Genomic DNA, 7,239 nt, shown 5'->3' with positions numbered 1-7,239 from the left:
ATTTTCTTTCATTTTAAACTTCTTTCCTTAATCTCAGTAGGCACGACAGAAGGTAGTTGAATGTTAGTTTGAACTGGTACTGTGAAAAAAAACGATACTGAAAGTAGGATTTAAAAAAAAAAAAACGAGCGAAGAAGGGTCTTTGGGACAAAGTAACAAGATCAAAATAATTTTTTTCTTATTTTCGCCCTTGATTTCAGGTTCCGTGTAAGTTTTCCTTCTTGTGTATTCGAAGTCCTAAAACATGCCATATCCTGAAATGCGAGATTAGCAATGAGCAAATGAAGAATTGAATCTGTTGGGACTACACGAGAAGAGATATTATCTTAACGAAGTTACTGAGACGTGTAAACGCCTGTATAAAATTGATGGCCATTTGCGGTTATAAGGGCATATTGTAATGGTCGATTAGCACAAATGAGTAAAGTGTCATGCCGGGAACCGTGCGACACTGCGCAGCTCGTATTGCTCGCAGTCATAGATCCGCTGACACTTGAAGTCAGATCACTGCCTTGGTTTCGTCATTCACAGTATTTGCTGTATTTGTAGAGGTAAATCGCGGTGAAAATGCATGGTGGCGAAGCAAACCAAATGGGTGATGTTTAAAGGTAATGCACGGCGTGAGTAAAATAGTTCAGGTAACTGCAGGTGCCATAAGAAACAACCAGCATGAGTACAGCCACAAAAAACATTGCTGCGCGCAAACTAAAGCTTTCCGCTCGTGATTTTTGATCACGTCCGCTTTGGGATCCTCGCCATACGTAGCCGGCATAGTTCATTTTAAATTACACCTCTTCTTCTCTTGCTGAATATTTTCGCATCCGACTTTTGCACTGCCAGTTCCAACGAACTCTTCATGACAATGTCACAGGGCTGAATGCGGATAATTAATAGCGCATTACTCCGTCCAAAGGAAGCTGGTCGAGCAGCATCAAGCATCGCTGTCCACGCGTGCTACAGGTGCAAAACCCTCTCGCTAACCTGCTATGTATTACTCGCCTGCATAGGTACATTACAGCGAGAATTCGCCCAGCTGTACTAGTTTTCTTCGAATAACTGGACGCTAGTTTGGTCACATAGAATGAGGCTTTTCCGATATGTGTCTAGGTTTTTAATTTCCTCTGTGAAGTATCAGGAGTATCTTTTTTTTCAATTTCATAGCAATGCAGCAATACTACTGACACAGGCGATGCACAAGGTAGGGACTGAGCCATCCGTGCTCTCCGGCATTCTGGAGATCCTTTAAAAACATCCGATGCGGCCCTGCAATTTCTTTCGCTCAGCCACAGCTCACTGCCTTCCGTCGGTGAACATCAAACCAACTCGTCACAACAAATGAAGCAAATAGACAAAATAAGTAAATGAAATGCCAACAGATCTGCGTCGTCGATCGCGAGCCACCCTAGGACTGCGCATTTTCTCCGTGCGCCCGCCAAATGCCTGAATATTATTTGCTAGGCTTTATCGTCCCAAATACAAGACTCCGACATGTTCTGGTCCGCTCTGGTGCGCTCTCGTATTACGGTGCTTGATGTTGGTACTTGTTGAAAACGAAAAAAAAGATTGGTTTAGCCGTCAGCGCACTTTTCTTTCCTGCAGAGCTATTTCAGAGACACAAAAAAATTGCTACTCCCGTCGAAATGTCTACCCACAAAAAAAGAGGAAGACAAAAAAATATAAGAAGTCAACTGGGGAAGCAATTGGCCTGCGTTTATCTCTATAAAGGAAATGAATCTGGGACGTTATAAATATTGCAATTCCGTCATCCCCTCAGGCAAGACTGTGCTCTTGTTGTGTCGGTGTTGTCTCTCTCTTCTCTCCCACACACCCACGCACCAAATCCTCTCTCTCTCTCTCTCTCTCTCTACATATATATATATAAATATAAATAATATACATATATACATTGGAACCCCAATCATACGTTGTTTCACCGGCAAGGGAAAACAAAACGCAGCAGCCAGGAAACCTTCGAAAATGAACGAAAACAGTGCAGCTTTGACTTTCAACCATGTATTTCTGCCACTTTAGCTTTCGAACCTTAAAATGTTCGAGAATCTAGGATTTCCGCTTTTTGCGATCGCTGGAAAACACCACGCGTCGCAATGCAAAGTCCCTAGTGGTGTCGACTCTCTTCCGCGCTGGCTGCTTGTCTACTGCGCTTATACGTCAAGCTTTTCCTGAAGGGAAAGCGGCTCCCGTTTTCGCGACGGCTTCAAGGCACGACAAAGTTCGCGGTTGCAAGTTCAACGGTGTTCTGAAGGCCTGAAGCGCAGGAGGACGACGATAGCGCGTGGTATTCTTGTGGTGGTGCTTTTATCCGTTGTAAGCGCAGTGATGATGGTGATGGCATTGAAGAACATAGGGTCATCTAGTGGTAACGAATCGCACCCGCGTGCGGCTTCATGCAGTCAGTTCCGTAGCCAAGCCTGGTCAAGGCTAGTCAAACGTGAAAATGGCGGTCCGCGCACGCGGCCTGGGAGGTTTCGGATTGTCAGATTGCAACGAATGATCCGGGAATATGCTTTGAGCCACGACGTAACAGTGAGGATTTTAATACATCGGACTCTATGTTAGCTGCGCCGGTACTAGAGAAAAAAAAACGTAGCAGCCGGGAAAACTCAGCAGTCAGGAACGTATGAGCGGGATGCTACTGTGTATATATATATATATATATATATATATATATATATACATACATTTTGTATATAAATATACATAGACATATCCATATGCCTTTCCAATTGATAAGGCCTTCGAGATCAAATCGAAAGGCGTGGTTTCAGTCTCCACTCTGGGCGCGTCGTTTTCTTTCTTTCTCTCTTTCGTATATTTAAAAAATGTTAACTTCACAAACCGTAGCAAAAAAGAGCCTAACAATACCCCTATGCCTCTATGGCGTTCTAGACTGCCGAGCTATCTTTCTGTGTGTATATATATATATATATATATATATATATATATATATATATATATATATATATATATATATATATATATATATATATATATATATATCTACAGAAAGAAATGCCGGCAGTCTACAGTCTAAAGGTGCGGGTTCGGTGCCCACTCTGGGCGCGTGTTTTTCTTTCTTTCTTTCTCACGTAATTAATAATAAAAAAAAATAATGTAACGTCACTAACGGTAAAAATAGTCTAACCATTCCCCTATGCCTTCTTTGGCGTTGTAGACTGCCGCCATTTCTTTCTGTATTTTTCTAACGAGCCCCTCATTTCCAAACCTATATATATATATATATATATATATATTTATATATATATATATATATATAAGGTTAGTAGGGACAGAGACACACGAGAAAGACATTGAAAATAAAAATAAAAGTTTACTGACGTTTCAGGGAGAGGACTCCCTTTCTTCAGTCCTCTCCCTGAAACGTCAGTAAACTTTTATTTTTATTTTCAATGTCTTTCTCGTGTGTCTCTGTCTCTACTAACCTTATTTTTTCGCGCTCTGTGTGAGTTTTTGATTCCAGACTATATATATATATATATATATATTGAGAAGCAATGCCAGGAGACATGGCGGAGACGACGTTTATTCGGAAGAACAGGATCAATCACTATGGCGGCGATGGAGCGTCCGAGAAAGATGAAGAATCATGAGATGATGATAGACGCACTCAATGCAGCGACGACAACGAAAAGTGAAGGAGGTATTGGCCAGTCATCATCATCATCATCACCATCATCATCAGCCTATGTACGCCCACTACAGAGCAAAGGCCTCTCCCATAAATCTCCAAAGACCCCGGTCCTGTGCTGTGACAAATTTATCCCCGCAAACTTCTTGATCCCATCCGCCAATCTAACTTTCTGCTGACCTCTCCCACCGCTTGCCTTCTCTAGGGATCCACGTTGTTATCCTTAACGACCAACGGTTATCTTGCATTCTCAGTACACGCCCTGCCCCCATCCATTTCTCTTTATTCATTTCTACTAAAATGTCATTAACACGCGTTTGTTCCCTGATCCACTCCACTCCCTTCTTGTCCGTTAATGTTACTTTTATAATATTCCGTTCCATGGCTCGCTGAGTCGCACTCAATTTAAGTTGAGCCCTCTTATTAAGCCTCCAAATTTCTTCCTCTAGGTGACTACCGGTAAGATGCAGCTGCCATACACTTTGTTCTTCAGGGACAATGGCTGCCATTTATTATCTGAGAAGGCCTGCCGAATGCACTCCACCCCGTTCTTATCCTTCTAATTACCTCTGCATCATGGTTGGGATCCGGGGTCACAGCTTGAACTAAGTAGATATATTCGCTTACCACTTCTTCCGCCTCGCCACATATCTCAAATAGCTGTGTGGTCACGAGGTTATTGATGATTACTTTAGTTTTCTTCATATTAATTTTCAGGCCCACGGTTCCACTGTGTTTGTGCAGTGTGGTAAGCATGCCTTGTAATTCGTCCCCCGAGTTACTTAGCAAGGCAACGTCATCACCAAATCTGAGGTTACTGAGGTATTCTTCATCAAGCTTTACTCCGTCCTGATCCCCATCTACTGTTCTCAATACTTCTTGTAAGCATGCTGTGAATAACCTTAGAGAGATTGTGTCTCCTTGTCTGACGCCCTTCCTTATAGGTATTTTACTGCGCTACTTATGGAGGCTTATGGTAGCTGTAGAGCCATTGTAAATATCCTCTAGTATTTTTACATAATGCTCCTCTACCCCCTGGTTCCGTAATGCCTGAATGACTGCCGACGTTTCGACCGAGTCAAATGCTTTCTAATAATCTGTGAAGGCGATATATAGGGGTTTCAGTATACTCCGCGCACTTCTATATCAGCTGACTCATCGTGTGAATGTGGCCCATTGTTGAATAGCCTTTACGAAACCCTGCTTGTCCTATAGGCTGACTGAAATCTCACGTGGCAGAAATTCTGTTATGGGCTACCTTGGTAAGTACATTATAAACGATCGACGGTAAGCTGATCGGCCAATAATTTTTCAAGTCCTTCATGGCACCTTTCCTGTGGGTTCGGATGATGTTCGCATTCTTCCAAGGTTCTGGTCATGCCTGCGGTCATTAGGTATGATCCGCATGAACCGCATGAACCCACGACCTCCAGAATACCGGTCGAGAATACCGGCCCGGGGGTTAAAAAGAAGGTCCCCTTCACCCCGAACAGTCCGACTGGCGCTGGCTGCCATCCCCAAGTGCAGGAAACAAAAAATACCTTCATATAAATACCCAAAAAAGTGGTGGGGAAAGAGCCCCGCCGGTAGCGTAGTGGTTATCGCACCAGTCCGGTATTCTGGAGGTCGGGGTTCGGATCCCACCCGGCGGGCATTTCTTCACCACTTTCTTTCTGACTGAATAAATTCTTCATCTCTTCACCACAACCTCCCCTTTGCTTTCAGAGGTCTTCTTGACTGCCAACCCTTATTTTCTGTCATACATATATATATATATATATATATATATAAATATATATATATATATATATATATATATATATATATATATATATATATATATATATAAGCAGTAAAAGAAACTTTTCGAGGAGGAGCCAGAAGAAATAGTTGAGAAAATGGTAGACGCACGATTAAAAATAAACACAGTAGTTTACTGACGTTTCGACTGCAGGACCAGTCTTCATCTTGAGTAACATACAACGTTGGAGCACGCACGCTCATATAGGTGCAGAAGGTGTTCTGCAGTGCACCCTTGTTAACAACATTGGCGGGTTGGGGCGAGGGAACAGGGAAGGGAGGACGTTATACATGTGGCACTATACATGATGACAAACTCAATCATGTATAGTCATCATGTATAGTGCCACATGTATAATGCCCTCCCTTTTCTGTTCCCTCGCCCCAACCCGCCAATGTTGTTGATTGATTGTAGGGTTTAACGCACCGACGCAACGCAGGCGATGAGGCGCGCCGTAGTGGAGGGCTCCGGATTAATTTTGACCACCTGGGGATCTTTAACGTCCGGCGAAATCTCGTACACACGGACGTTTTTGCTTTTCGCCTCCATCAGAAAAGCGGCCGCCGCGGCCTGGAATCGAACCCGCGACCTCGTGCACAGCAGCGCAACGCCTTAGCCACTGAGCCACCGCGGCGGGCCCGCCAATGTTGTTAACAAGGGTGACCCTGCAGCACACCTTCTGCACCTATATAAGCGTGCGTGCTCCAACGTTGTATGTTACTCAAAATGAAGACTAGTCCTCCAGTCGAAACGTCAGTAAACCACTGTGTTTGTTTTTAATCGTGCGTCTACCATTTTCTCAACTATATATATATATATATATATATATATATATATATATATATATATATATCTGTGTGTGTGTGTGTGTGTGTGTGTGTGTGTGTGTGTGGTGTTATTTTCAACGAGCCCCTCATTTCCTATTCTGATTCGCTACATGCATAGCGAGGGCCTCTGTTCTGGCAGTCTTGGGGCCATAGGAAGCTTAAGAGGGTTCAACGCTGGTCGACCACTCTCGACATGTCGTAGACACCAGAGTCATGGCCCGGGGGTTAAAAAGAAGGTCTCCTTCACTCCGAGAAGTCCCAGTGGCGCAGGCTACCACCCCCAAACACAGGAAACAAAAATACCTAAAACATAAATGCCCCAGAAAGTGGAGGGGAAAATCGGGCCGCCGGTAGCGTAGTGGTTATCGCACCAGACCCTTATTCTAGAGGTCGTGGGTTCGGATCCCACCTGGCGGGCATTTTTTTCCACTTTCTTTCTTTCTTTCCAAATTCTTTATCTGTTTCAATGACCTTCCACATCCTCCCTTTTGCTTCCCGAAGTTTACTTGACTGCCAACTTTTATTTTTATATATATATATATATATATATATATATATATATATATATATATATATATATATATATATATATATATATATATATATATATATATATATATATATATATATATTGTAATGAAGAGAAGTGACAGGACTAACGGACCTCGATCGTCCAATCCCTGTTCGGGTATGTGCCAGAAGCATTAAGCTGGCATCATCTCTGTGCGTCCTTGCGTTCAGATCAGCGATCCCCTATCCGGTTCACCTGGAACAGACTGCGGTGCTTCCCGCCTCTCGCTTTTACTGCTTGTTAGCAATTAAACCGCCTTTCAAGTGGCGGAGGTGCGGGGTACGAGGTGAACCAACCTGGAGCTTCGCAACCGCACCGTGCCAATGGCCGTCAACCCCGTCGACGTAGGCCAACAGCCACCATCACCGGTGCC

At 43.5% G+C, this 7,239-nt stretch overlaps 1 non-coding gene across 1 annotated transcript; it reads left to right on the top strand.

Annotated features, from left to right (window-relative positions):
- Positions 1–6,639: 6,639 nt before the first annotated feature.
- Trnak-cuu (transfer RNA lysine (anticodon CUU)) lies at positions 6,640–6,712 on the top strand. Its single transcript has one exon. It is a non-coding gene; the product is annotated as a tRNA-Lys (tRNA).
- Positions 6,713–7,239: the final 527 nt, after the last annotated feature.

The sequence above is a fragment of the Haemaphysalis longicornis genome, unplaced genomic scaffold, assembly GCF_048455015.1.
Source record: "Haemaphysalis longicornis isolate Haplotype H1 unplaced genomic scaffold, Haemaphysalis longicornis Haplotype H1 scaffold_1, whole genome shotgun sequence".
Lineage (NCBI taxonomy): Eukaryota > Metazoa > Arthropoda > Arachnida > Ixodida > Ixodidae > Haemaphysalis > Haemaphysalis longicornis.
The sequence above is the reverse complement of the archived record's forward strand: the minus strand, read 5'-3'. Positions and strand labels throughout refer to the sequence as shown.